The sequence below is a fragment of the Ciconia boyciana genome, chromosome 1 (genome assembly GCF_034638445.1).
Source record: "Ciconia boyciana chromosome 1, ASM3463844v1, whole genome shotgun sequence".
Lineage (NCBI taxonomy): Eukaryota > Metazoa > Chordata > Aves > Ciconiiformes > Ciconiidae > Ciconia > Ciconia boyciana.
Window position 1 is genome coordinate 48,967,571 of NC_132934.1, and position 13,577 is coordinate 48,981,147.

The window sequence follows — 13,577 nt, forward strand, 5'->3', positions numbered from 1 at the left end:
AGGAAGAGATATAAGGAAAACTCTGTTCAGGATTTTGACTAATTATTACCAAAACAAAATAATTTAAAAATAATTAAAAAACCCAAAACAACTTTACTTATTATTGGTTCATTTTGCAAGGAAGGACATCAATTATTCTTGACATTGCTGAATTCTTATCTCTTGCATTCACTGGTCTTTATTAAGCTTTGTGGCAAAACATGACATTTCCTTTATTATAATAAATGTTTCAGAATGAAGAAACCTTACAGTTCTTTTGTTTCTTTGTTTTCCAAGAGAAGAAAATTTAATTAAGATTTTTTTTTTTAAAAAGCACTTAAGGATTATTGAAGACCAAAGGCAATATGATTATAGGAAGCGAAGAATTTTTAAGCTGAAAGATTCTTCTTTGTTTTTTCATTTAGGTGTTACTGTGAGAGATTATACAGAATAGATGGATGAAGTCACCTAGGCAATGCTGAGTCAAAGGTAGATTGCAAAGCCGTATTTCTATGCTAATGAATGCTTTATCTTTTCTCCTTCAAAAATATTTCATTTTTTAAAGACCATTACCTAAGCATTACAATTTGAGCCTCTTCTTACAAAACCTTAATTAAATTTAATTAATATTTAAATATTGAACAATTTAATACCTTTTTATTAACCTGTAGTTAGTTGCTATACTGGTTTATAATTTGGTTATTGAGTCTGGCTGTAAGTGACACTAAGGCTCTGTTTCACTCAGAAAAAATAAAAAACTTAACAGCCCAGCCATTTTTTAGTATGATACTATTAGTAAGTGGTAGTACTATTATTTCAAATAAAACAGTAATTTCTTTCAGAAGGTTGTCTAGAAGCTGTCAATGTGAGAGGACAGACATTTTTAGAGAATGGGGAATAGAGTCATTGCAGAAATTGAAGAATGTCTAATGATTTCCCCTTTAAAGAACAAATTTCTTCATATGGGATAACATGCAGAATGTAGTAGGAGTACATGGAGAACTGAAATGAAGGATAACTTTCATTTGGAAATTAATCCAAATCATTTAGGTGGTATGACTTACATTTTGAAAATACATACAGACATGCCACAGCTACATTGCTTATGCACAAAGCAGGTTATATAGACAAGTGTATGTATGTGACTATATTTGTTAAGTGTAATAGCATGTCAACAGGCAAATTAAAAATGCCTAAATGAAACAGGTTTCATTATTTGCAGAAGTTAATTAAAATCTTGGCAAGATCTTTTTCTTTCATGTTCTATACCCAATTGTTTTAAAAAACAGATACTTTTGATAAACTTCCTAGAATTGTGTCTGGCATCTTTAAAGACGCAGTTAGTTTAGTCGGTACCTTGTTCTCTGTTCTAAAAGTTAACATTGCCTTTGTTGTTAAAACACAAAGCATGTCCCTATTGTCGCTACCAATTTCAATTTTAGCTGGTCTGAGAATTAAAACATTTTCAATTCTGGGACAAGTAGGACTTTCGTATCTGGCTCCATCAAAGGCTATCATCTTTACCTTGTATTTTATCCACCTATACGCACCTCTGTTCATATATCATTATTAGGTTGCAAAGGAATGCTCTTAAAACTTAGGAAATATCAGAAAAGAACTTGCCTTTGCAATATTATGCCAGCCCCCTTGTGTACTTTTCAGGTTTTAGTTATATTTTTAACCTTTAATCCAAAGATGTGCTTACAATTAACTTTACAAGTATTTCTTTACACTTTCCATGATCATTCACTCAGGCACAAAAAGATGGAGCTGAAACACAAGGTGTAATAGAAGGTGTAATTGACTGAGTTAGAATTTGTCTGGGACGTTCAATTTAACGCATATTTCATATTTCAATTTAACACTTATTTCATACTTTAACCATATACTTTTACTATTCCTCTAGAACATTATTGCTTCTCTAAAGACCTTGAGGCTAAACAAGGACTAATTCAAGAAAGAAAACCTATGTAGGTTTTCCTAAGCCTTCTCTTGAGTGAAAGCTCTTCTCCTAATGAAGTGTAATCCAGTTATATATATATATATATATGTATATGTGTGCATATTTATGTGTGTGTGTGTATGTGTGTGCTTGTGAACTGCAAAAATAGATACAGAAACTTTTTAAGAACAGAGAGGGGAGTAGTTTATATGAATCATGGCACATTAAGACCTAACTTAAACATTGGCACTGGTTTTATTGGAAGTTGTAAGAGATGGCCAACAGATCATGGCTGGCCAATTGAAAGGAAAAAGGCAGGGCAGCTTTATTTTTGACTGTCATGTATCTTGAAACACTTACTGAGTTCACAAAGTTTCAGTTAACTCGGGCAGAAGAAGCTAATATGTTTGAATATGATAGATTTGGCAAACACAGAGTAATGACCAAGGCTTACAGAAGAAAAAATTGACTTCGATCTGACCAAGTACAGACATTTTCAAAGTGGAACCCTCTGTTTGTGAATTAACAGGGCATACGCTAGCTGAAATCTGAAGTGACTGTCTAGACATGTAGGTCCTGGCTTGTGCTCAAATCTATTGCATTTACATGGCAAGGTTTTGGTAGCTGGGGGGGCTGCAAGTGTGGTTTCTGTGAGAAGACACCAAGAGCTGCTCCCGTGTTGGACGGAGCCAATGCCAGCTGGCTCCAAGATGGACCTGCTGCTGGCCAAAGCTGAGCCAGTCAGTGACAGTGGTAGTGCCTCTGTGATAACATATTTAAGAAAGGGTAAAAAAAGCTGCACAACAGCAGCCAGGAGAGAGGCGTGAGAATATGTGAGAAAAACAACTCTGCAGACACCAAGGTCAGTGAAGAAGGAGAAGGTGGAGGTGCTTCAGGCACTGGAGCAGAGATTCCCCTGCAGCCTGTGGTGAAGACCATGGTGAGGCAGGCTGTCCCCCTGCAGCCCACGGAGGTCCCCGGTGGAGCAGATATCAACCCACTACATCTTTATATACAGTCTCTCTCAGAGAGGCTTCCTTTCTCCTTGTTTTTTCTTGACACTTGGCACTGTAGACAAGTTTAGAGAAGGGTGGATTACTTGAAGATTTGGAATTAATCTCTAAACTTAAAAAGAATTAGAAGTTTTCAAACCGTGGAAAGCATAATGAATGAATGAATGCAGGAGAGCAGCTTGATCTATTGATATATTCAAAAATTAAAACAAAAGAAGCAGGAGGATGCACATTCCTCCTAAAGGAGCATGTGAAATGGGTACATAGGTGAATAACAAATTTAAAGTGATATATTGTAATGCAAAGGAAAAGAGCTGCTGTTACTAGACTGGCCATGCACCAAAATTTGTGCTATTGTCAGGAGGATATCCTCATTGAGGGGTCAGAGGTCCAGAACAATTAAGCAGTTTAAAAATGTTTCCCAGCGAACAGAGAAACCCTTAATAGAGAAAAATAGGGAGCTGGAAGAAATTAACACAGGATGTGTATACATAGATCACAGCACAGCTGAGATCACCACCAAGGTGTCTGCCCTAACTGGTGAGAAGAGTGTCCATGGGAATGATGGATTACACTTGGAAATTTTTATTCGGTTTTGTTGCTTAACCCAGCATTTTGTGAATGCTGTTGAGCAGTGTTTCCCTGTGGATGTGCAATGCAGACAGAGACTCTGAGAAAATGAAAACTTACAAAAGTTCAAATTCTCAGTCAGATTGAAGTACAAAATTTAATTCTCCACAGGTACTTCCAGGGAAGGATACAGTTCTAATCTAAAGAAGTAAAATCAAATTTAGAGATTTAGCTATTTTGAGCACTAATGAAAATTGAAAGTATAATTCATCCCAAGATATTTATTATTGTACTTTGACACTTGCACTGCAAATGGCTGTATCTATGTTGGACAACCTGGCCTGTGAGAAAATGGAGAACAGGCCTGATTCATCTGCTTTACTTCTTGCTTGTTGGGATATGTGTATTTGATTTGGTCATATTACTCCTATACTGTTTGAGTACCTCCAAATACATCAAGATGTATATAATCAGTTTGAACAGATAATTTGATGCATATAAGAAAGTTTCCTGTCTTTATAAAGACTGGATGAAACTGGTTATAAACCACTTGCTGCTGTTGTTTAAAATGGCCTAGAAACCTCTCCATTTACTTCATGAGAGTTGCTTTTTTTTGTCTGTTATGAATGTAGGTTGCAGACACAATCTTTAGAAAATTTACAAGAAGTGCAATTAAGCAAAATACAAAGTTAATTTTTACAGCAGCATGTTTTAACCCAAAGCAAACAAATAATATAGCCAGTATCAGGTGAAATAGGACATTAACTGCCCAATCTACTGCTCAGTTTAAGATACTCTGGAGAATGACTGAAACTACCACAACAGGTTGAATAGGATGGCATGCTTCCAGCCCCTAACACCAAATAATCACAGAATAACAGAATGGCAGAATGGTTGAGGTTGGAAAGGACTTCTTGAGGTCATCTAGTACACCCACACTGGTTCAAAGAAATGTCAGCTAAAGCAGGTTGCTCAGGGCTGTGTCCAGTTGGGTTTTGAACATTTCCAAAGATGGAACTCCACAACCTGCCTGGGCAACCTAGTCCAGTGTTTGACCACCCTCAGTGGAAAAAGTCTTCTTTTGAAGTGGAAATTCCAGTATCTCCCTTTGTGCCCTTTAACTGAGCACCATGGCTAAAAGTATGGCTTCATCGTCCCCTTGCCACCATCAGATATTTGTACACATTGGTAAGATCCACCTGAGCCTTCTCTTCCCCAGGCTGAACAGTCACAGCTCTCTCCAACTCTCTTTGTATGTCAGATTCTCCAATCCCTAATTACCTTCATGGCCTGCACAGGACTCACTCCAACAAGTCCATGCCTCTTGTACTGGGGAACCCAGAACTGGACACAACACTCCAGGTATGGCCTCACCAGTGCTGAGTAGAGGGGAAGGATCACCTCCCTTGACCTGCTGGCAATACTTTGCCTAATGGAGCCCAGGAGGCTTTTGGCATCTTTTCCTGCAAGGGTGCATTGCTGGGTCATGTTCAATTTCTTGTCCCTCAGGACCCCCTCAGCCTTCTCTTCAAAGCTACTTCTTAGCTAGTTGGCAACCAGCTTGTACTGGTGTCTGGGATTATTCCTTCCCAGGTGCAGGATTTAGCATTTGCTTTTGTTGAACTTCATGAGATTCCTGTTAGCCCGTTTCTCCAGCCTGTCCAGGATGGCAGCACAACATGCTGGTGTATCAGCCACTGCTCTCAGATTTTGTATCATCAGCAAACTTGCTGAGGGTACGCTCTGCCCTGTTGTCCAGGTCATTAATGAAGATGGTAAACAGAATTTGTCCCAGTATTGGCTCCTGGGGTGAACCACTAGTGACTTGCTTCTGACTGTACTTCAGCTGCTGATCCCAAAGCTTTGAGCCCAGCAGTTCAGCTAGTTTTCAGTCCACCTCGCTGTACATTTGCCTAGCCCATACTTCATCAGTTTGTCATTAATGATACTATAGGAGAGTGTTGAAAGCTTTACTGACATCATGATAAACAACATCCACTGCTCTCTCCACATCTACCAAGTCAGTCATCTTGTTGTAGAAGGCTACCAGGTAGGTAAGGCATGATTTCCACTTTGTAAATCTCCACTGGATACTCCCCATCCTCTTCTTGTCCTTCATGTGCCTGGAAATGGTTTCCAGGACAATTTACCTCCATCATGCTCCTAGGCAGGGATTGAGGTGAGGCTGACCAGCCTACAGTTTGCTGAATCTCCCTTCTTGCCCTTCCTGAAATAACATTTGCTTTCTTCCAGTCTTCAGGAGCCTCTCCCAGTTGCCATGACTTTTCAAAGATAATTGAGAGTGACATCTGCCTGCTCCCAGAGAACTCATGGGTGCACCCCATCAGGCCCCATTGACTTAAGCATGTGCAGTTTGTTTAAGTGCTCCCTAAACTGTTACTCCTCCACCAAGGGTACGTTGTCTTTGCTCCCGATTTTCTCACTTGTCTCAGGGAGCTGGGATTACTGAAGGCTGGTCTAAGCAGTAGACACCGAGCCAAAGAAGGCATTGCATACCTCAGCCTTTCCTATGTCCTTTGTCACTGGGTCTCCCACTCCTTTTAGCAGTGGGCCTGTGTTTTCCCTTGTCTTACTTTTGCTGCTTGTCTATCTGTAGAAGCCTTTTGTGTTGCCCTTCGTGTCCCTTTATCAGATTCAATTCCTGGTGGGTATTTCCTAACACCATCCGTGCACCATTGGACAGTGTCTTTATATTCCTTCTACGTGAGCTGACCTTGCTTCCACTTCTTGCATGTTTCCTTTTTAAGTTTGGTTTTTTCAGGAGTTCCTTGCTTATCTATGAAGGCCTCCTGCCACCCTTGCTTGATTTCTTACTCATCAGGATGGACCGTTCTTGACCTTGTAGGAGGTGATCCTTGAAAATCACCTAGCTCTTCTGGAACCCTCTTCTCTGCAAGACCATATCCCATAGGAGTCTTCCAAGCAGATCTCTGTGTAGGCCAGAAGAATGCAAAAGTTCTCTGGAGTGGTTTGCTTGACAGCCTCCAGACAGCAATCCCTAAATTATTTGAGAAAAAACTGTCCTTAACAGTTTTTCAGTCCTTAACTGCACCCCAGTTAATACCATACAGCACTAAGCATTCTTTGTTCGTGGTGGAGAGAGGTTGCAAGCTTGTACAGTCTCTCTGCATGCCATGTCCCTATTTCTATCCCAGCCACCCTCCCAGTACTATACTCATCCCTAAAAACAGCAATGTTGAGGAAACTTTGTGCTTTATATATACACCAAATGGTGGGTAAATAAAGCAAATATGTTTAAACGGTTTTGTGTTCACCAGACAAATTATTCATTTACATTAGATTATTTTTTTTCTATTGGATAAACAGTAGATAATGTGTTCTGTGGTTTTTTTCAGCCATGGTATATTCACAGGGGTCTATTTGTCGAGGGATGTGGACATGATTTAGGCAGTTTACAGTGAAATATGGATTTAGATATGTAACTGTTAGTCCTTATAACCCAGTGACATTGGCTTGTGGGAAAAAAAATAATCAGCCTAATAAAATGTGTACTGAAAAAGAATGCAGCCAGACAGTGATCCATATTTAGCATGGTTGCTATGGAATAGTACAGATTAACATGCTATCAACTGCTGACAGGTTATTCAAGAACCAGGAATTAAAAAAAAATAGAAATGGACAGATAAGACTTCAAAAATCCTATATAAGTATTGTATTTCAGAAGAATGGTGCAGGTGATACATATGGTAGGAGTCAAAGATTGCTAGATACTGTGAAACAGTAAGGGAGTTGTTACACATCCACCCTAGTTGGACACATAATGGAAAGGAGTCATTGACATGTTTTCTATGTTCAATTGATGAGGATAAGGAACATTTATTCTGCACTTTTTCCTGGGAAAAAACATCAATTTAAGACATGTAAGCCCCAGGACATGGTACTGTTAGAACAAATGACCTTGCCGTCTCTCAGCAATACTCGTAACCAAAGGAGTTTTTCAAGTCCAAATGGCAGAATAAGTTATCTCAAAGGGTAACTGAACAATTTTAGAAGTATTTAAAGCTTTGTATTACATAAGTGCTCGCTGTTGTGGGTGCTATGCTAGCCTGGCAAGCAAAGATATACATACTATTGGAATCTATCTTTAAAGCAGCTTAGCTTTGGAGATAGGATGTCTGGGACAAGGTTGCAGACATTGGTGTTTTGTTAAAAAGTTGCAATTGTCAGAGAGTAAATGAAGCAGAACTTTGTCAAATTTAACTAGGCCAGACAGCTGCTCCTTCCCATGCGATAGATCTTTGGGCTTGGTTGCAGGTGTTTTACAGTGGGACAGCCCTGCCTTTCAAACAATCGCTGGTACAAGCACTGTGAGACCTTCTCAGCAATGTGTTTTTGTGGATAAATATGCACTTCTGTATTGTCTGTGTTAAAATTGAAATCCTGCTATGAAAAATTAATGGTGTATGTTGTATTATTCATTAGGAAAAAGAATTGTCTGACAATTGTTGCTTTTTAAGTAGGTGATCCATAATGTAAATAAAATGTCATAAGAATATCGTGATTGCACAATCTGAGCATACATTGTTTGCTGTCTTGGTCATATGTTGCTTTTTCATAATATATTGCCTATTACTTGCAAAATTTAAATAAGCTGTATTTTATGTGATTACTTGGAGGGAAGAGGCCAACTTTTATACTGTTAGATCTTTATATGATATTCTTTTCTCTTTTGGCTTAAATTATGTATGTACAACATGCATAAACCAGAAACTTTTAAACTCCTTGGACATCTCAGGCACATCACTAGGGCTTACACATTAGAAGTATTATGTCCCCTCCCTAAAACTGCTTACAGTCACCTGAATTTGTGTCTCATTAATCTGTATAAAAAACATTATAGGAAAAAGACTGTAATTATGTAATTTTGCAAAGGAGAGCAAAGAGGAGCGCTTTTATAAATGTTCATTGCAAACTGGTTTTGTTATGATGCTGCTTCTCTTATCTCTTCACTTACACAGAAGCAGGAAAAGACTTCTGGTGCATTCACATCAGGAAACAATGGATAAAGGCAGTGTTCATTAACAGGTTTATTTTAGGTCAGAAAAGTCAGCCGTAACAGTAAGATATGCATGTATATGACACTCTAGAAAGTATTTCTAACTATGTAATATTTTTCTTTCTGTATATGCCCTCAGGGATCATCTGTCAGAGTGACTACTCACTCTGGCTTACTTTTTAGGCAGAAGTAACTATTTTCATTTCCCATAATAATATTTTCTGTCCACATGAGCTCTTCTGCTGTGTTAGAGATCATGGATAAATGGATATTTGGATATGGATGGGCATGGATATGGATATCCGTATGGATAATGGATATGGATAAATTGTAGACTGGTAATCTGAAATGTCAAAATGATTGGAGTAGCTACTTTGAAATAATGGATGCTAAAATTTAGTTAGCAAAACTTGTGACAAACATTTTTTAGTAGTAAACAGAAAAACTATTCCAAAGGTAGAGGATATATTATTCCGATAGTGGAATATTATTTCATTGCTTCTGTCTTAAATTTATACTTTTGGTATTCACTTTGAATTTGTTTGCATTTCTTTGAAATATTTGTAAATTTTGTTGAATAAACGCTGTTGTTTGACAGGGTACGTAAGTGTAAATGTTATATTGACAACACAATTTTCAGTCAATCTAGATTGTCTAAATGTACCTAGGCAACCTCTTGTCAAACTTGGCATCTCACAGTGGTTTCAAAAGACTTTAATAGTGTGAGGTTTAGAAAACATTAGCAGTAATGAGCTTTTCCATACTAATTCTAACTTACGAAAGGAGTTCACTGGGTCTATGGGACCTGACGAGATGCATCCCAGAGTCCTGAGGGAATTGGCTGATGTAGTTGCCAAGCCACTCTCCATGATATTTGAAAAGTCATGGCAGTCAGGTGAAGTCCTGGTCACTGGAAAAAGGGAAACATTGTGCCCATCTTTAAAAAGGGTAGAAAGGAGGACCCTGGGAACTACCGACCTGTCAGCCTCACCTCTGTACCTGGGAAGATCATGGAACAGATCCTTCTAGAAGCTATGCTAGAGCACATGGAGGACAGGGAGGTGATTCCAGACAGCCAACATGGCTTCAGCAAGGGCAAGTCCTGCCTGACCAACCTAGTGGCTTTCTACGAGGGAGTTACCACATCAGTGGACAAGGGAAAAGCAATGGATGACATCTATATGGACTTCTGTAAAGCCTTTGACACAGTCCCCCACAACATCCTTCTCTCTAAATTGGAGAGATATGGATTTTATGGGTGGACTGTTCAGTGGATAAGGAATTGGTTGGATGGTTGCATCCAGAGGGTAGCGGTCAATGGCTCAATGTCCAGATGGAGATCAGTGACAAGTGGTGTCCCTCAGGGGTCCGTACTGGGACCGGTACTGTTCAATATTTTCATCAATGACAATGGCAGCGAGACCAAGTGCACCCTCAGCAAGTTTGCAGATGACACCAAGCTAAGTGGTGCAGTTGACATGCCAGAAGGACAGGATGCCATCCAGAGGGACCTGGACAAGTTGGAGAAGTGGGCCTGTGTGAACCCCATGAGGTTCAACAAGGCCAAGGGCAGGGTCCTACACCTGGGTTGGGGCAATCCTCAGTTTCAATGCAGGCTGGGGGATGATGTGATCGAGAGCAGCCCTGCGAAAATGGACTTGGGGGTACTGATGGATGAAAAGCTGGACATGAGCTGGCAATGTGCGCTCGCAGCCCGGAAGGCCAACTGTATCCTGGGCTGCATCAAAAGAAGCATGGCCAGCAGGTCGAGGGAGGTGATTCTGCCACTCTGCTCTGGTGAGACCTCACCTGGAGTACTGCCTCCAGCTCTGGAGCCCTCAGCACAAGGAGGACATGGAGCTGTTGGAGCGGGTCCAGAGAAGGGCCACGAAAATGATCAGAGGGCTGGAGCACCTCTCCTACAAGGACAGGCTGAGAGAGTTGGAGTTGTTCAGCCTGGAGAAGAGAAGGCTGTGGGGAGACCTTATAGCAGCCTTCCTGTACTTAAAGGGGGCCTATAGGAAAGACGGGGACAGACTTTTTAGCAAGGCCTGTTGTGACAGGCCAAGGAGCAATGGTTTTAAACTAAGGGAGGGCAGATTTAGACTGGATTTAAGAAAGAAATTTTTTACAATGAGGGTGCTGAGGCACTGGAACAGGTTGCCCAGGAGGTACTGGAGGCCCCATCCCTGGAAACATTCAAGGTCAGGTTGGATGGGGCTCTGAGCAACCTGATGTAGTTAAAGATGTCCCTGCTCTTGCAGGGGGTTGGACTAGATGACCTGTAAAGGTCCCTTCCAATCCAAAGCATGCTATGATTCACTGCCCCCCATCCCCCCTGAGTTTTTTGGAATTAAACTAATAAATCTGAAAGTTATAACCATTTATTTCTGGCAGGAAAACAAGTCAGTGCTAAATAAGTGCTACTAGTTTTTTATTTAGCTTGAAAGTTTGCAGACTAGCTAGTCCTTCAGTGCTTTTCAGTAAATCAAGGGAACCCCGTGGCAGAAAGGATAGATTATTTTATTTGCAAGATTCCTGGCAAAGTGAAAAAGGGAAAAGTCAGTGCACTATAGACATTACATATCTCTCTATATTAAAAATACATAAAATTTTTATATATGTATATATTATTTATATGTGTCTACTTACAATATTCCTACACATACAAATATATATATCTGCAATGCCCATAATGCATTGACTGTATATTGACTATGTATAGATACATATACATACATGCATACATACATATAAATAAAAATATATAAAATGGATTCTTTTGAAATAAATAAATCCAAAAGCATTTCTGCTTTTGGATAAAAATGAAGATGTTATTTGAAAACAACTGGATGTGTGCAGAGCCACAGAAACTCAGTAAGCTGTAGTTCACTTAGCAAGTGTGGAGGGTAAGGGAAATGACAGCAACAGGGTGCTTCCCAGTACAGCAGTTCCAATAGCAACTCCAGGTTATGCAGTTCCTTCCTCTCCCTATCTTAGGCCATTTATTTCTGCTCCTGCAGCACAGTTCGATTCCTCTTCCACCTCCTAAGCCTCTAATCTGCTTTGTACTTAACTGAGGAAAAGCAATTGTCCAGAAATGAGGTAAATTATGAATATCAATGTGCTACTCATACCTGGCTGCCTTTTCATACATGTTAGGGAGATCTGTCTCCAGAAATCCCAGGGTTTCATATCACTGTAGATTCCTGACCATATAAGCAAGAATAAAGACTAATGAAAACACAGCTATTGCCCGTGTTTCAGACACTGGAAAAGTCCACTGATATTCATGGTGATGTCTCTTGTAGTCTGCAGTTCAATACTTTGTATTTCAGCATATCTTTCTGAGTCTAAATGATAGGAGCTGGGTGCCTTATGCAGCCTGTAGCAGTGTGTTTGGTTCTATACTCTGTCAGCACATTACCTGACAGCATACTCCGCTTGGTTTTTCTGTAAATCTTTTATCTCCTGTCCGTACCCTGTGTTGTTATCTTTGGAAAGGAGTAACTGGGGCATGTCTGACTGTGGCCAACATACTGAATGCTTTTTTAGTCTAGAGAGTGCACATAATAGAAAGGCAAGAGAATATATTTAGAGGGATACCAGATTAGCTAATAGGCCTGACTCAATAGTAGAGAAAACAGACTGACAAACTGTTTTAACTGCCAGCATTTACAAACACAGTAAGTCAGCTGTGGGCCTTTAACTACATGGGCGTTTAATCCTTGCCTAAAAAATGGAAGAGCCACAGACTACATTTGCAAAAACAGCTCTATGTGTCTGAGAGCTGCTTTAGTTCATAACAAATGATTATTACAATTCTGTATTCAGAATTCAAGGCCCGATTGGATGGGCCTTTGAGCAACCTGGTCTAGTGGAAGGTGTCCCTGACCGTGGCAGGGGGCTTGGAACTAGATGATCTTTAAGGTCCCTTCCAATCCAAACCATTCTATGACTATGATTCTAATGTTCTGCTCTGGGGCCAAGAATCAAAAGAATATAATGTTTGTATGCCATGGTTACGTTAAGCTAGAACAAATCTATTCAACAATTTACATAGAAAAAGAGCAGAAAAAAAGGGGAAAAGACACAAGCCATTAAAAGTGTTTTCATTGCCCTCAGATTTGTTGCACCTTTACTTCTCAACCCAAGGGGGCAGGCTGTATTTTGAGATTCTCAGTTCCAAGGAAATGAGCATCTCACACCCATCTATGCATACTCTCAACTTGCATTTCTCAGTTGTGTTGTTTTTTGGCTTATGGTCATCTGTGTTGGACCCATATATCCAGTTCGCTGTCCTCCTCTGCCATCTCCAATGATAAACCCCCAACTTTTCATCAGCTCCTAAATCAGTGTTTGCACTGCATACTGTCAAATGTCATTTTATATTTGATTTAGTCTACAATTTGATAATAATTGGTCAAGCTCATTGATATGATACATCCAAATATACTCACATCCTGGCTGCATCTTCACTGAATATCAAGGCACACTTTCCCGACCAATATTTCCTTCCTGTCTTTGACACATTTCTTCAAGTAATAATATTCCTGAATATATTTTTTCTATTGTGAATGAGATTCTAATTAAAAAGTAGAGCCTCGTCTGGTGTTGGTTCAATATTTGGACTGTGCAACATTGCAAATTCTGTTTTTCCCATTATATTAAGACATCTTCACTATGGACAGCTTCTAAATTTTTCAAAGTTGCTTTTAATTTTTGTGCTCTCCTTAAAGTAGGAGAATTTTCTCAATTTTTATAAAGATGGTGTCACAGAGAGAATGCTTTCTAAAAGAGTACTTACGAAAGCTTCATTTTTGTTTTTCCTAAAGTATCTTTTCTAGCAAAGAGGAAAAAACTTGATTTTGTATTCTGTTTTTACAGATATTATTTAATCTGTTCAGTTTACAAACTACAAAGTACAGATGTCAAAGGTACACTCAGTATAGAAGACAAACATTGAACAAAAGTTTTGTTTCATTCTGATGTAGTTTTTTCTGTTTACATATTGATCACCTTTGATAAGAGACCT

At 39.4% G+C, this 13,577-nt stretch overlaps 1 long non-coding RNA gene across 1 annotated transcript in view; it reads left to right on the top strand.

The window, feature by feature from the left end:
- Positions 1-13,577, top strand: part of LOC140660987 (uncharacterized) — an 89,346-nt gene that overhangs the window by 17,869 nt on the left and 57,900 nt on the right. The window contains exon 4 of the long non-coding RNA XR_012045576.1: positions 405-468. This is a non-coding gene — a long non-coding RNA (uncharacterized lncRNA). The remainder of the gene's footprint in view (positions 1-404; positions 469-13,577) is intronic.